The 14,280-nt window shown below is 38.8% G+C and overlaps 1 pseudogene; it reads left to right on the forward strand.

Annotated features, from left to right (window-relative positions):
- The first annotated feature begins 1,011 nt into the window (after positions 1-1,011).
- On the forward strand, positions 1,012-4,959 carry LOC117961851 (annotated as a pseudogene).
- Positions 4,960-14,280: the final 9,321 nt, after the last annotated feature.

Consider the following 14,280-nt stretch of genomic DNA (forward strand, 5'->3'; position numbering starts at 1 on the left):
CGTGTTATAACCAGAAGAAAGCGAAGGTTGCGTTTAGGAAACGTCACACGCAGTTGGGTTTAGGAAAAGAAGAACTGATTGGGTTTAGAAAAAAAAGAAAGCAACTGTTGAGTTTGGGAAACGTGACATGCAGGACACGATCTCCAGTCTCCTGTGTGTTTTACCACCCCTGACAACCCTCCCTGGGTGGATTTTCGCCCATTTCATACAACTCGCTGGCATTAAACCGGGGAGCACACACAGCGGCGGCCGCTCCAAATTGGAGCCTAAGGCTGGCCGGCAACATGTTTGCCTTTCTAACAGTTTCTTCCTACTCAGTAACACACGGACGTAGAAGCCAACTCCAGTTAATGGGAGCTCTACACTGCGGAACGTGAAGTTGGCTGCTCCGGTGGCCGTGTGTGTCCACAGGGCCAGAGTCTAAAGCTGCTAGCTAAAGATAACCGTTATTACAGTATGATCATACTTTACGTACAGTAAGTGGTAATAATACCCGATTACGCAAACTGGAGATCACTAAAATTAATGTTGAGTCACGTTGTGCATTTGCAAAGACAATGTCGGACTCAGAAGTTTTCTCTAGACCCCTGACAAACCGGATCAGCGATGACATGTACAGCTGCATGTCATCCTTCCACTGCTGATTGTCGGGGTGGTGCCCAGCCAATGATGTAGGCTACATAGATAACTGGTGTGCATTCTGCGGAAAGCCTGGTCTAATTAAGAGAGACGGCATTCATCCCACTTTGGACGGAGCCACACTCATATCAAAATATCTGACTGAGTCTCTTATCTGTCATAAACTATGCCAACCCAAGTCTGAAATTAGTAATCAGAGGGGCAGTGCACTGCACTTCTCTGTGCTTCCACTGGGTCAGTCACCCACTCATAGTATAATAACCAATGTGTCTGTCCCCCATTCCAGATTGGTTAAATCAAAGATAAACGAAAGAAGACTTACTTAAAAATCTAATTAAAACCACCACTGCAATGATAAAAGAGAATAGGAAAATGAAATGTGGACTATTAAATATTAATTGTATGTCTTCTAAAGCAGTACTAGTAAATGATCTGATATCAGATTATCAAATTGATCTATTCTGTTTTATTGAAACATGGCTGGGCCATGAAGAATATCTTAGTGTAAATAGAGCCACTTCTCCCAGTCATGATAATACTCAAATTTCTAGAGACTCAGGCCAAGGTGCGGGGGGGGGGGGGTTCTTTGATATTTTATACATGGCGTCAAAATTTAAGTTTTAATAGTTTTTCAGCAGAATCTGTTACTATCGGACCTTTTAAATACTTACTACTCTTCTATCCTAAAGTATATAAAAGGTCTGATCTGACCTGACAGCGTAAAGCTAAATTTAAGTAAGATATTCCAACAGCATTTACTTTAATTCCGCTCCTTAATATAACAGAGGACCTTTATGTTAATTTTATGCCCTCCTAAATTGAAAAATGTGTAGATGGTGCCACAACCTGCCTACAGACGACTTTAGACTCTGTTGCTCCTCTCAAAAAGAAGATGATGAAGCAAAGAAACCTTGGTGTAACTCCCAAACTCCCAAATTAAAACAAATCTTACAAAAACTCAAAAGTAAATGGCGTTCCACCAAACTGGAAGAATCTTGTTTAGATTGATAAGACATCCTGAAAATGTATAGGAAGGCCATCTGAAATGCCAGATCAGACTATTACTCCACACTAATAGAAGAAAATAACAACAACACAAGGTTTCTTTTCAGCACTGTAGCCAGGCTGACAGACAGCCACAGCTCTATTGGCAGGGTGTGAAAAGCTTAGTTATTACGCATTTTTACTGTTAATTATTTTGTAGAACATGGATGAATTTATTTAATGCATGATAATGGACTGATGATTGCTGCCACTCTCTCTCCATGCCCAGATATGGACCAATTAGAAAGAAGTTCATGCTTTATTGTGTCATCCCCAACTATTTATATATTTTAATGTATGACACAGAGTACTGTTTATATATTTTTATATGTAAGTTGTCAAAGAAAACAAATCAATCAATCACCTATATGATAACCACTGCATACAGACAAACACATTATGAGTTGGCTCAAATTATTTCACATGTTAAATATTGAATACTAAATACAAGGGTTTGTCTGGAGGCACATGTTGGTCATCCAAAGAAAATAATTCAATTAACAACACAGCAGTCTTTTTAGGGACATTTTGCAGGTTTACTACGAATCTCTACTATGAGCTTTAGACTTTGAGACAAAACAGGTTTGTTTAGGGTCACAGAGTCTTCCAAACACAGCTGCAATTCAAAGTTTTATGAAGATGAAAAGCTTTAGAATATTCACTGGCGATTGTCATATCAGCTACAAACTTGAATTATTTCGTAAAGATCAATTATCAGTTTACTTTTTGTTATGGCAATAATGAATAAATCCAATGATTTACACGTACATGTAGTTTTGGTTTAATGACATGGCTGAGCCCCGCCTCTTCTTTAATGGCTCCAGCATGTTGAGCATGTTTAGCTTTTGCTCTCACCTGAAGTCTGTTTGTCCTGAGTTCCTGAACACATCACTGCTGATTGTCCTACTACGCACACCTGCTGTTATCTGCACACCCGGTTCTGATTATTACCTCTGCACCATATAAGCTGTGACCCGGCAGCTGTTCTGTTAACACCTGGATAGAAACTCACGCTTGTCTGGCGGACAACTTTACAGTTGCATTCTCGGATATGCACAAACCCTCCAGCCTCCCTTTTCACCCTCTGCCAAAAATAGGGACTTACCTGCTTCCATATTCATACTACAAATAATTACTCACTTGTTATTCCAACTTACCTTGTCCGGGTCTGCTTCTGGGTTCCAGTACTAGACCGATCGGGACAAAGTCTGTCCCCCAACTCAGATCGGTTAAATCAAAGGTAGACAAAAGAGGGGCTATACTTAACAACCAAATCGGAATTAAAACTACCACTGCAATGAATAGGAAATTTAAGAAAGAATAGGAAAATTAGATATGAACTATTATATATTAGATTTGTCTTCTAAAGCAGTACTAGTAAATTATCTGATATCAGATAATCAAATTGATCTATTCTGTCTTAATGAAACATGGCTGGGCCATGAAGAATTTGTTAGTCTGAATGAATCCATACCCCCCAGTAATCATAATACTCTAATTCATAGAGGCGCAGGCTGAGGGGGGGGGGGAGCTGCAGCCATCTTTGATTCAAGCTTGTTAATTAACCCTAAACCTAAACTAAATTATAACTTGTTTGAAAGCCTTGTTCTTAATCTTCAACATCCATCATGGAAAACATTACAGCCAATTATATTTGTTGTTATTAACTGAGCTCCAGGATCATATTCTGAATTGTTATCAGGTGTAGTCCTTCAATCAGACAAAGTAGTTATTCTTGGGAATTTCAATGTCCATGTGGACGTTGACAACGATAGCCTTAATATTACTTTCAACTGTCTACTAGATTAAATTGGTTTCAGTCAACCCTCGACCTTGTGCATGGCATCAATATTGAAGATTCAATAGTATTTCCGCAAAATCCTTAATTATCAGACCATTCTCTAATAACTTTTGAATTTTTACTACCCGACTATACTAAATTAAATAAAAGCTTCTACACTAGATGCCTATCTGACAGTGCTATAGCTGATTTTAACGGCATTCACTTTAATTTAGTTTCCTAAATATAACAGATGACATTTATGTTAACTTTAGTCCCTCCCAAACTGATACATTTGTAGATGGTGCTACAACCTGCCTACAGACGAGTTTAGACTCTGATGCTCCTGTCAAAAAGAAGATGATGAAGCAAAGCAAACTAGCACCTTGGTATAACTCCAAAACTCGCAAATTAAATCAAATCTTGTGAAAACTTGAAAGTAAATGGCGTTCCACCAAACTGGAAGAATCTCGTTTAGATCGGTAAGACAGTCTGAAAACTTACAGGAAGGCCCTCAGAAATGCCAGCTCAGACTATCATTCATCCCTAATAGAAGAAAATAAGAACAACCAAGGTTTCTTTTCATTACAGTAGCCAGGCTGACAGGTAGTCACAGCTCTACTGAGCAATCTATTCCTATAGTGCTGAGCAGTGACGACTTTACAAGCTTCTTTAATGATAAAATTATAACAACTAGAGATCAAATTTGTCACCTTTGCCCTCAGCTTCTAACAGTCCACTTTTAAACGCAGTAGCACTAGAAAGAACGACAAGACCTGACAATTACTGCTTCTGTCCTACAGACCTTCAACAATTAATGTCAAAGGTCTTTTAAGCTAAGCCATCTACCTGTCTCTTATGGCGGTTTTCCACTGCCTGGTATCTACTCAACTCGCCTCAACTCTACTCGCCTTTTTGGGTTTTCCATTACAAAAATAAGTCCCTGGGAACTGCTACCAGGTACTTTTTTTAGTACTACCTCAGTCGAGGTTCCAAGCGAGCTGAGGCGATACCAAAAGGTGACGTGAAAACCTGTAGACTACTGATTGGTCGGACCACTGCGTTGTTAGCAAACAAGAGTGTGGAGTGTGTGTTCAGAACAAACGGGATATTTAAAAAAAAAATCTAGCCAGACACCGACAGATTATCTACTCTCTGCACTATTCTCACTTTTCAACTGATCAATATTAAGGGCTATTAGGGGCTTTATGTCGTTTTCAATACTGCACACTGTTACTTTAAAAAAAACAAGACAATATATCAAAGAAAAGTTTTTATTTAGCTTTTCAACTAGCGCACCAAACCCTCCCGTACATCCCGGTCTTCTTCCTCTGCACCCTGTGACAGTGTCCCCCCCGGCTCTGCTGTCCCATCTCATGAGCCTCCCCATGACTCTCAAAAAGATTATACGAAGCACAGCAGGTCAGAACCAGAGTTCTCACCAGTCGGACATTGCCCACCAGACGGTCTGCGGCGGCGATTTTGTAAAGGGTTAATGCTCTGAAACACAAACAGTACACAGCATACATATTTTGGTGTGTAATCATGGTTGCTAAAGTTTATGTACTTTATATAGCGTATAGTAAATACTGACCGGGGCCCCTAACACAAGCAAATGTTAGCTAACATTACCAGGAAACTTAACTTACCCTTTTTTGTCGGCAAACAATAGTCATGTTGATGTCTGAACTCCGCCGGAATTCCTAAACTCCTGTTTTTTAAAAAGAGAACTTAAAGAAGTGTTCCCCTTGGTTAACCCTCAATTACTAGATATGATCAATATGTCTCTATTAACAGGTTATGTACTACGGACATTTAAAGTAGCTGTGATAAAACCTCCTGAAAAAAAACTCCCTCGACCCTGAGGTCTTGGCAAACTATAGACCAATATCTAATCTTCCCTTTCTCTCCAAGATCCTTGAGAAAGTAGTTGCTAATCAATTTTCTGATTTTGTACACAGCGATCTGGCAGGGGAGAGTTCTAGCCCGACCAGGCTCCTCTCTTTACCCCGTCTCTCTTAGTTATGCTGTAATAGTTTTAGACTGACGGGGAAATACTGACAAAACTGAGCCGATGGTCGCACACCCTACACACGCAGGCTCAAGGCAGCCAGAGCCAGCGCTGCTCAGAGATGTTTTAGAAAGCCGTGTTTTACGATGCTAAAATTACTGATTATTTACATGGAGTAATAAAGCAAAATGTGTCAGTAGTTTAGTATATTACAACATTATGAAATATTGAGACTTTCTATCTTGAAATATTAAGACTTTCTATCTTGAAATATTAAGACTTTCTATCTTGAAATATTTGGACTTTCTATCTTGAATTTTAGGACTTTCTATCTTGAAATATTAGGACTTTCTATGTTGACACATTCCCCTCTGAGGTGTGGTGGAGTGGAGTATGAAGTAGCAACAGGGGTGAGTCTTGGATCAGACCTTTTGGGAGGTGGGTCTCAGACCCTAATTAGAACAGCTCTAGGTCTAGTGTCCCCGTTTTAAGTTTTACAAAAATAAAAACATGACGTGTTTTGGAGGTATATCCGCCTCTGAGCTGAAAATGTCCCTGGATTTTGTCTGAGAAATCTGGTCACCTTAATTTAGACTCAGTATAATTCCTCCCCGTGCTTACTGTACAAATGAGCTCCAGCCCAGGAGGAAGCAAGACGCAGCTGTTTTGTTGTATCTCTTCATCTGAGAAGTAATGATATTTCTATATGTTCATCTGATGTAGGACAAGCTTTGATTACAAAGCCACGAGGCCCCAGAGTGTATCTGCTGTGCAATAACTAGGTATTAGTGGGAGATAGGGTGATAGTGAGAGAAAGTAGGAAGTGGCAGAGGAGCAGGTTGTCCAGTTCCAAGATCACAGGCTGATCAGATTTACTGCGCTGATAGTGTTCATTCTCTGGGGGAGGTTTCAAAATAGAGTGCAGCATTAATGTGTACTTTGACGTTTCTGTAACACTTTAAAGAAAGACTGATCCAATCAATATCATTTTTGGCAGGTGGTAAGTATTTGAATATATTCAAAGTTATGTAGAGGAGGGGGGGTATTCAGTCTACTGACTTCTCCCTACGGGTGAGCAAGGATTTTCTTCTGTTGATCTCTTCCCATACACCCAACATGAAAACTATTTAAGTTTTGTTAGTAGTTAGTTGATAGAAAATATCAGTAGAAAACTGCACTTTAAAAAGTTTTACATTCAATACAATATTCAATTTGTTTAATAAAAGAATGTTGGAAATGATTTCTTTCCATTAAAATTTAACAAGCAGTTTGTTGTATTTTAGCAGAATACTGAGAGCAGGGGAACTGAGTACACATAAATCTGTCTATTCATCACAGGTACCATAATTCCTCAAATAAAAGCCGGGGCTTTTCTTTACCTGAACCACAGAAGTTACCCGGATTTTATTTGAAGGAGGCTTCTATTAGAGGCAGGCCTTTATTTCTAATTCTGTCTGTTTGATAAGTATAATTGTTTTAAATAAACCATTTTAAATGAAAAGCCATGTCGTTCCAGTGGACATATAGTTCATTTTTAAGAAACATTTGCAAAAAATATCCCCATCTACAACAACATCCAGAAAGGCGTCAGAGCAATTTGGGTCAGAAATGATTAAACACCACCACTGTGTCAGTTTGAACCCTGTAAATGTACCGGGTACATACTACTTGTTGGTAGGTAGGTTACAATATCTGATTAACGTTACAGACGGTAGCTAGCTAGCTTAGTTTCTAGCTCCAGGTTAACTCTTTTCCTCCCACCTCCAGCTAGCTAGCTAGCTTCTAGCTCCAGGCTAATTGTTTTCATCCCACCTCCAGCTAGCTAGCTAACTTTTAGCTCCAGGCTAATTGTTTTCTGTGAATATTAATTGTTAGAAATGTACATTACAATAAACTTGAATGCATATTATATGAAAGGCATTTAGGAGATATCCAATTTTTTTTTTCCCTGCCTTAATTTGAGGCAGACCTTTATTCGTCCATGTTGACCACGCCCTCGGCCACTATCAGAGGCCTGGCTTTTAATTGACTACCGGTCTTTATTTGAGGGATTACGGTAAGTAACATTAAGGAGTGGGAATCGTTTCACAGCTCGCGATTTGATTCCAATTCAGAGGCCAAAGATTAGATTCTAAACCAATCATCAATGCATCCCGATGCAACAATTTTCCATATATATTTCCATGCTTGATTAAAAACAATATATGCATATTAATCAGATTTTATCAGATATTGACATATACAGTAATTGTCACACACAAGTTGTAATGAGATTTTTTATGTCTAGGCTACTTGGGTTTGTATTTTGTAGTCATTCCATGCTTAAGCCTTAAACATGCTTGTGGAAGTCACTTTCTATTACATTAATTTTCCATGTCACATGTAATGTGATAAAGTAGATGATGTGTTTTGCCTAATTATTTTATGTATGTCTCTTTAGACCATGTGTATGTGTGCAAAATGTCTTTGTTCTTTTTCTTTGGCCGTTTTTGTGTTGTTTTTTTCTGCACTAAACTCTATGTTTTCCTTTATCCCATCCTCTTACAGTCACTGTTTTCTGATTTGTACATGTCTGTAGACAGTAACTTTTAAATAAAAGTCAACACTTTTTTTGTAAATAATCACTTATTAACTTATCAGAATCCAGCATCTAAGAATCAATTATTTTTCCCAACCCTAGTATTGAGAAGTAGTATTATGATGAGCATTTTTCAATATGCCCATAGAAATTCCTGAGTGGAGACAATGACATTTTGAAATATTGCAAATCAGTTTTTAGGTAGGCTGACAAAAAATCTAATAAGATGAGCAAGGTCCTCATATTAATGCAAGAAAAAAAAACTGGCCACAAATTCTTCATCTTTTATCCATTGTTTTACTGACGCTTTTTCAATTATATTAAAATAATAACATAATGTACACTTTATTAATCCAATAAAACAAATTGCAATGTTTTCACTCTGTTAATATTATTCGAATTACACACAGGCCTGAATTACACACACATGCTTAGTACTTATACATGCACTAATGGAGAGATGTAAGAGTGAGGGGTCTACAGATGTCGATGGACAGACGCCCCGAGTAGTTGGGGGTTCAGTGCCTTGCTCAAGAGTACCTTGGCAGTGCCCAGGAGGTGAACTGGCACCTCTCCAGCTACCAGTCCACACCATAAGCTGCTGTCACCCCATGTATCTTGTTGCTTCCACTTCTGCAATGGTTTAATGGTATCCAACTGGCAAACTAGTGCCACCAGCTGTTTTCTTGATGAACCAACTCCTAACTCCTAGCCAAAATTACATTTTCCTGAATATGTATTTCGTTGCATGTTCAAACAACAAATCTGTTCAAAACACTGTGTCATTGCATAGCGCTCTACTGTCATAACACCAGTAAGCTCATTACAGTCTACCTACTTTACCAGTGGTTGATTAAAGACAGTCCTGTAGGGAAATTTAACATCACTGCACCCTACAGACATACAATGGCCTTAATTGATACCTCTGCCAAGGACGTAGAAACTGGGATTTCTTCAGCACACACCTAGTTGTAGCTCATTACAAATGAATTATTAAGAGATTAAATGTAACCTCAAATGTTGCTCGACTGCTAGCTCCTTCAGTGAATTTATTGACTGCTGTATTACGTGAGAGTGTTCTTTACTAAATGACAGCTTATTTATAAAGTATACAGAAATAGAGCGGCAAACAAATACAGTCATATTAGTGAAGCCATTACTAAACTAAAATTCATATAAAAAATATTTTTATAAATACTACACTTCATTTTCACTTTGTTGCATAGAATATAATGCTCACGTAGCTGCTAGCATCCTCTACGCCCCCTCTACCTTCTGACTGGCTAGTAGTCCTTTCCTAGCTACGGCACATGTGCGACTCCCAATAAACATGGACCAGAAGTTAGATGTCTCTTTCTGTAGCTAAAACAGAGAGCTCAACACACAGGGTGAAAAGAGGAGCTGGAGCTGCAAAACCTTGGAGTTTTCCAACAATCAAACCACTTATACCTACAAAACCTGGTACAAACTCTAAATACAAATATGAAACAGAAAATTAATGCTTCATGATTTTCTTTTCCTTCTGTGAAAATGATAAACAGGCCTCCTGAGAAAGAAAAAAACTGTAATAATTATAAATTGCGTAAAGATGCAATGGAAGAATAGATTTACACTGTAAATAAATCAGGTTGTTAGCACATGTGTCAGGAAGTATTGTTCACAAGTCTTTACAGTAAAATGTGACACCCTAAATCAAACATTCCCCTTTTTTGATTGTTATTGAAATATTCCGTTACCATTCTACCTTTTGAATTTAATCAATCATAATTTGCATAAACTCCTTGGATGGAAAACTAGCTATTATCTGTTGCATGAGAACACGTCTCCAAGGGTGCTTGAACATAAATAATACATTGTGTTGATTGTGTTCTCCATAGGGTATGTGTGAACAAGGTCCTACAGAAGCAACAAAACAACAGGCAGAGCTGCAGCTGCATGAAATAAACATGACGGATCACTCTGTTTCTGTCTGACTCCCAGCCGTTTTGTTAAACGTGATCATCACGGGGGTGCTGCTGAGGACAAAGAGATTGTCCCATTTCAGGACATTCCCACTCCCGCTACTCCCTACCAGTGCTGCTGCCTCTGCTGTGACAAGTGTGTTTTCTACTTGTCTGTCACGACGGATTGGCAGCGCGTGTGTTTGCGAGCACAGATGCATTACCTGGGAGCAGGTTGATTGGCAGGCTGTATCGAAGGAGCACCGCACAATTGTCACTCCAGTTGATGCACTGGCTTGTGTTGGTTATGATGTGTACTAGCAGTGTATTGCTAGATGGTGTTAAAATTATATATTGGTATTCAATAAATACATGTAATCCTACTGTTACTTCATGTAAAATCGCCTTAAATTGATGATTTGGAGTAATTTCACCCTAGGGTCCTTTGCACCATCACCTTGAGCCAAACAACCCCCCAGAAGCTTTTATCCTTGGTCTGACATTGGGCTAGTTAGCGCTATCAGCTGAATGGCTTAGTGTAGGCGCTAATAGAGCCAACTCTGCATCTCGTGAATTACCCTACTAATAATGCCCTGAAGGGTACCAAACTGCTTTGGTAGTACAAATAGGTCTTATACTTATAAAGAGAGGCATTGAAAAGTTTTTAAGTACACCAAGAGTTTATTTAAATAACACTTGCCTGATTTCTACTCCTTTTAGTTGCTAGCGCTGCTAGGTAGCGCTCTGTGTGGTATCTTGCCGGAAAAGACTACCGGTAAACAATGAGCAAGAAGCGAGAGAACAGAAGAAGAGATCAACAAAAATGGCAGAGTCTGAGGTTAACATTGAACGTGACGATTACAAAGGTCACTCTTATCTATTCAAGTCTGACCACACGGACGAGGAGTTACAACTCTTGGAGGAGAATTGGAGAGCTAGCTGGATAGTAGTGCTGCCTACGCTAGCAGCACAGATGAGTAGCAATCACTTGCTGCTTAAATAAACTCCTGGTGTACATACAAACTTTCCAATGCCTTGTTTCATGAGTACAAAACCTATTTGTACTGTAGAAGTTTAGAACCATTCTGTCCATTATTAGGGGGGTAATTTAAGAAGATACACAGTTGGTTCCATTAGCTCCTTCACTAAGACATTTAGCTGATAGTGCTAACTAGTCCAGCGTTAAACCAAGGGAAAAAAGCTTTTAGGAGGTCATGGTGCAAAGGACCCTAGGGTGAAATTACTCAAAACTATCAGGAAACTCTCACCAATGGTGGAAAGTGCATTGACTCAAGTACTGTATTTAAGTATAGTTTTAAGATGCTTGTGTTTCCATGTTTATGCTGCTTTGTACTCACTCCACTATATATAATTTGCCTATATTTACAGCTGTAGTCACTGGTGAGTTTTATTATTTAATACATTTTATTATTTAACATTGTTAATTATTAAAACTTTGATTTGCTTGTAACAGACTATTTCTATATTATGGTACTTAAGTAAAGGGAAGTTTGGGGTCCCCTACTGGAGCTGCTGCCCTCGCGACCCAATATCGGATAAGCGGATGAAGATAGATAGATGGATAGTACTTAAGTAAAGGTCCCGATCTTCTGCAGCCTAATCTCATGCAGATAGTAATTTAACAAAAAATGTTCTTTTTGATTGACACTATGGTTTATGCGTATGGTTAGTTCAAAGTAATTCCAACTTTCTATTTGGGAAACCCACAGGAATATAATGGCTTTACTCAGTTATGTGTCTGATCTATAAATATCAATCCAATTACAACTAAACAACTAAGGCAGAACTTAATCAGCAGGGTGAAATAGGGGTTGAGCTGCCCATTCCTAATAAAGTTATAAAAACTTTTTTTTTTAAAGTAACCTAACCATTTTAGCGCCGGTATCAACATTTCTTTTTTTTAAATTATACCAAACCATCATGGTGACATTGCTAAATTTTTCTTGAATTTGCCCCCTTTTCACTGAAACTGAGTGTAGACTGGTGGCCTGAAAGCGAGCCATAATAGTGTCGTTCCAGTGGGGGTTGATACTTATGTAAGTTAGTGACTCAGAACAGCAGGCAGATATCCACAGGCAAAGCGTTTTAAAGTCTGCCTCCGCCATTGATTGAACTTTCTGAGTTCGCCTGCAAATGGCCAGAGTCAAAGAGATTAAGTGGGTTAAGGAACAGTATGCCCACCACAATCTGAACATAAAAATACATACATTAAAGTAGATTTTATGGTCTTGATTCATTAGGTAATTTGTTATAGCTCCCTGCAAGTTATTAAAGTGGTGTAGTCTTAAAGTTTTACAATGTATTAAGGAAATTAAAAGATATGGGTGATTTAAAGTTATAATCTTTAACATAATTAATTAACTTTACGACGTCTGTGATTAACCTGCAACCAACACTTTGGATTTCTTGTGACTGATTCCCATCAAAAGAGCCAGCCCATGATTTGCCAGTTAAATGCTTTCAATGTCAAATGGCAGCAGCAGGGAAGGTTTGGTTTGAAACCTGATATCAATGAGATCAAATCACATAAAGTGACATTGAATTACATTGGATTAGGTCCCATACATACACTTTATTTTATTTATTATTAAAAAATATATATTTTATTGGTTTATTTGACAGGGACCATTAATAATATGTACATTATTGTATAAAAAACACGATGTAAATATGCCAGAATAAGTCAAGATAACCCTCTGTGGTCCCTAGGCAGGGACATAGGACTGACATAAAGACAGCCAGCAGTCATACAGCACTCATTTAAGAGTGCTAAGCAAACAGAATTGGATATACAGTACTCTCAGCTCATATGTCTAAAACGTACGTTTGATGCTTTCATACTTCAACACTCTCTAACGTTAGATTGGAGACGTATTTTACCCGTTAGGCCACAGAATAAAGAAAAAGACAACATCCAAACTAGCAGTTAGTCTGACCTGCAGTGAGATGTTGCTGTTTGTAACGATAGATTTGGTTTGTCAAATTCGCTAGCAAAGCAGCCCAGTACAGAAAAAAAACAGCAGAAACGTCAGATAGGTCCAACCGCCAGGTTTAACTATGCATCTTTAAATGTTACAGTTACGGCTGAAAATGACAACAGAAATAAACAAGTTTGCCAATTTCACATATCTCAGAAATCCAAATCAACTGCCATTTATCTACCTGGATTTACTAGCTGTTACAAACAAAGAATTTCTCCATCAACTGAAGCACATCGTTCCGATGTTGTACAGTGGCAATCCAACGCTCTGATTGCAGGTTAAAGCAGGTAATCTGTAAATCATTACAGCTTTTTCAGTTTGGAAAATAATCCCAACAGCCCTGAGCTTTCACTGTGATGGAGTAGAGTACCTGCTCTCTCTGGTATCTCAGTTGATTGACAGGTTGCATTCTGGAGGTGAGCCATGAAAGTGTCAACTCAGCAGGCGCCTGGGGGCCTGGCTGTGCTGATATGATTTATGTAGGCGCTGATTGTGTCAGTTGCTCTGCAAATTGATTGTGTCACTCCTCCCTGTAAACCAGTGCCCTGCAAAGGCAGGGCCAAAAACCTGAGGCAGGACCATTTCACGTAGGAAGCTGGAGCGAACTTGTAAATTTTTAAAGTAGTGTCAAATACCCTGACAGCACTTCTAAGTGCAAACTTGACTTTGAGGATGTAGGTCGGAGAAGTGGCTGTGTGCTTTGAAAGGAAAAGAGACAGTTGTGTAACCAAACGCTGTTGAGTCTCATATATTTCTAAGTCATTCTCCTTGTGCATCAGGCTGCTGCAATCAGGAGGAGAGAATTTAAATGAGTGCTCCTCTGGCCCTCATTTGCTTTTACAATTCACCCGTTTGCAACCAGAAAAAGGAGAACAGTGTTAAAAGCACAAGCACGGGTTGATGAGGCTGAGAAGTGTGGCAGATCAGAGACACTAATTGGGTTACATAAGGGGAGTTCTACTTAAATGTGGTCTACATGGATTTAACACACACGCATAGGAAATATGCTACAGTACATGTGTGAGCTGGGTGTTTTCTTTGTTTTTTCTAGTGTTCATTGATTGTCAAAGAAAAAAGTGACACTAAAGGAATTGAAAACCAATGTCTTCACTGGTCTATAGTTCTTAATTGTGTGCTGGTGATCTTGCAAGGCAAAATTGTGTTTTTTGCCTGACCCTTCACTTACAACAACAAAAAACAGTGGCTTAGTATGTTTCCATTTGGTTGCCATTGGATTACCGGAACATTTTGAACTTCCTAAGGCAATGAATGGCCTTGGCCATGTC

Source organism: Etheostoma cragini, chromosome 18 (genome assembly GCF_013103735.1).
Source record: "Etheostoma cragini isolate CJK2018 chromosome 18, CSU_Ecrag_1.0, whole genome shotgun sequence".
Lineage (NCBI taxonomy): Eukaryota > Metazoa > Chordata > Actinopteri > Perciformes > Percidae > Etheostoma > Etheostoma cragini.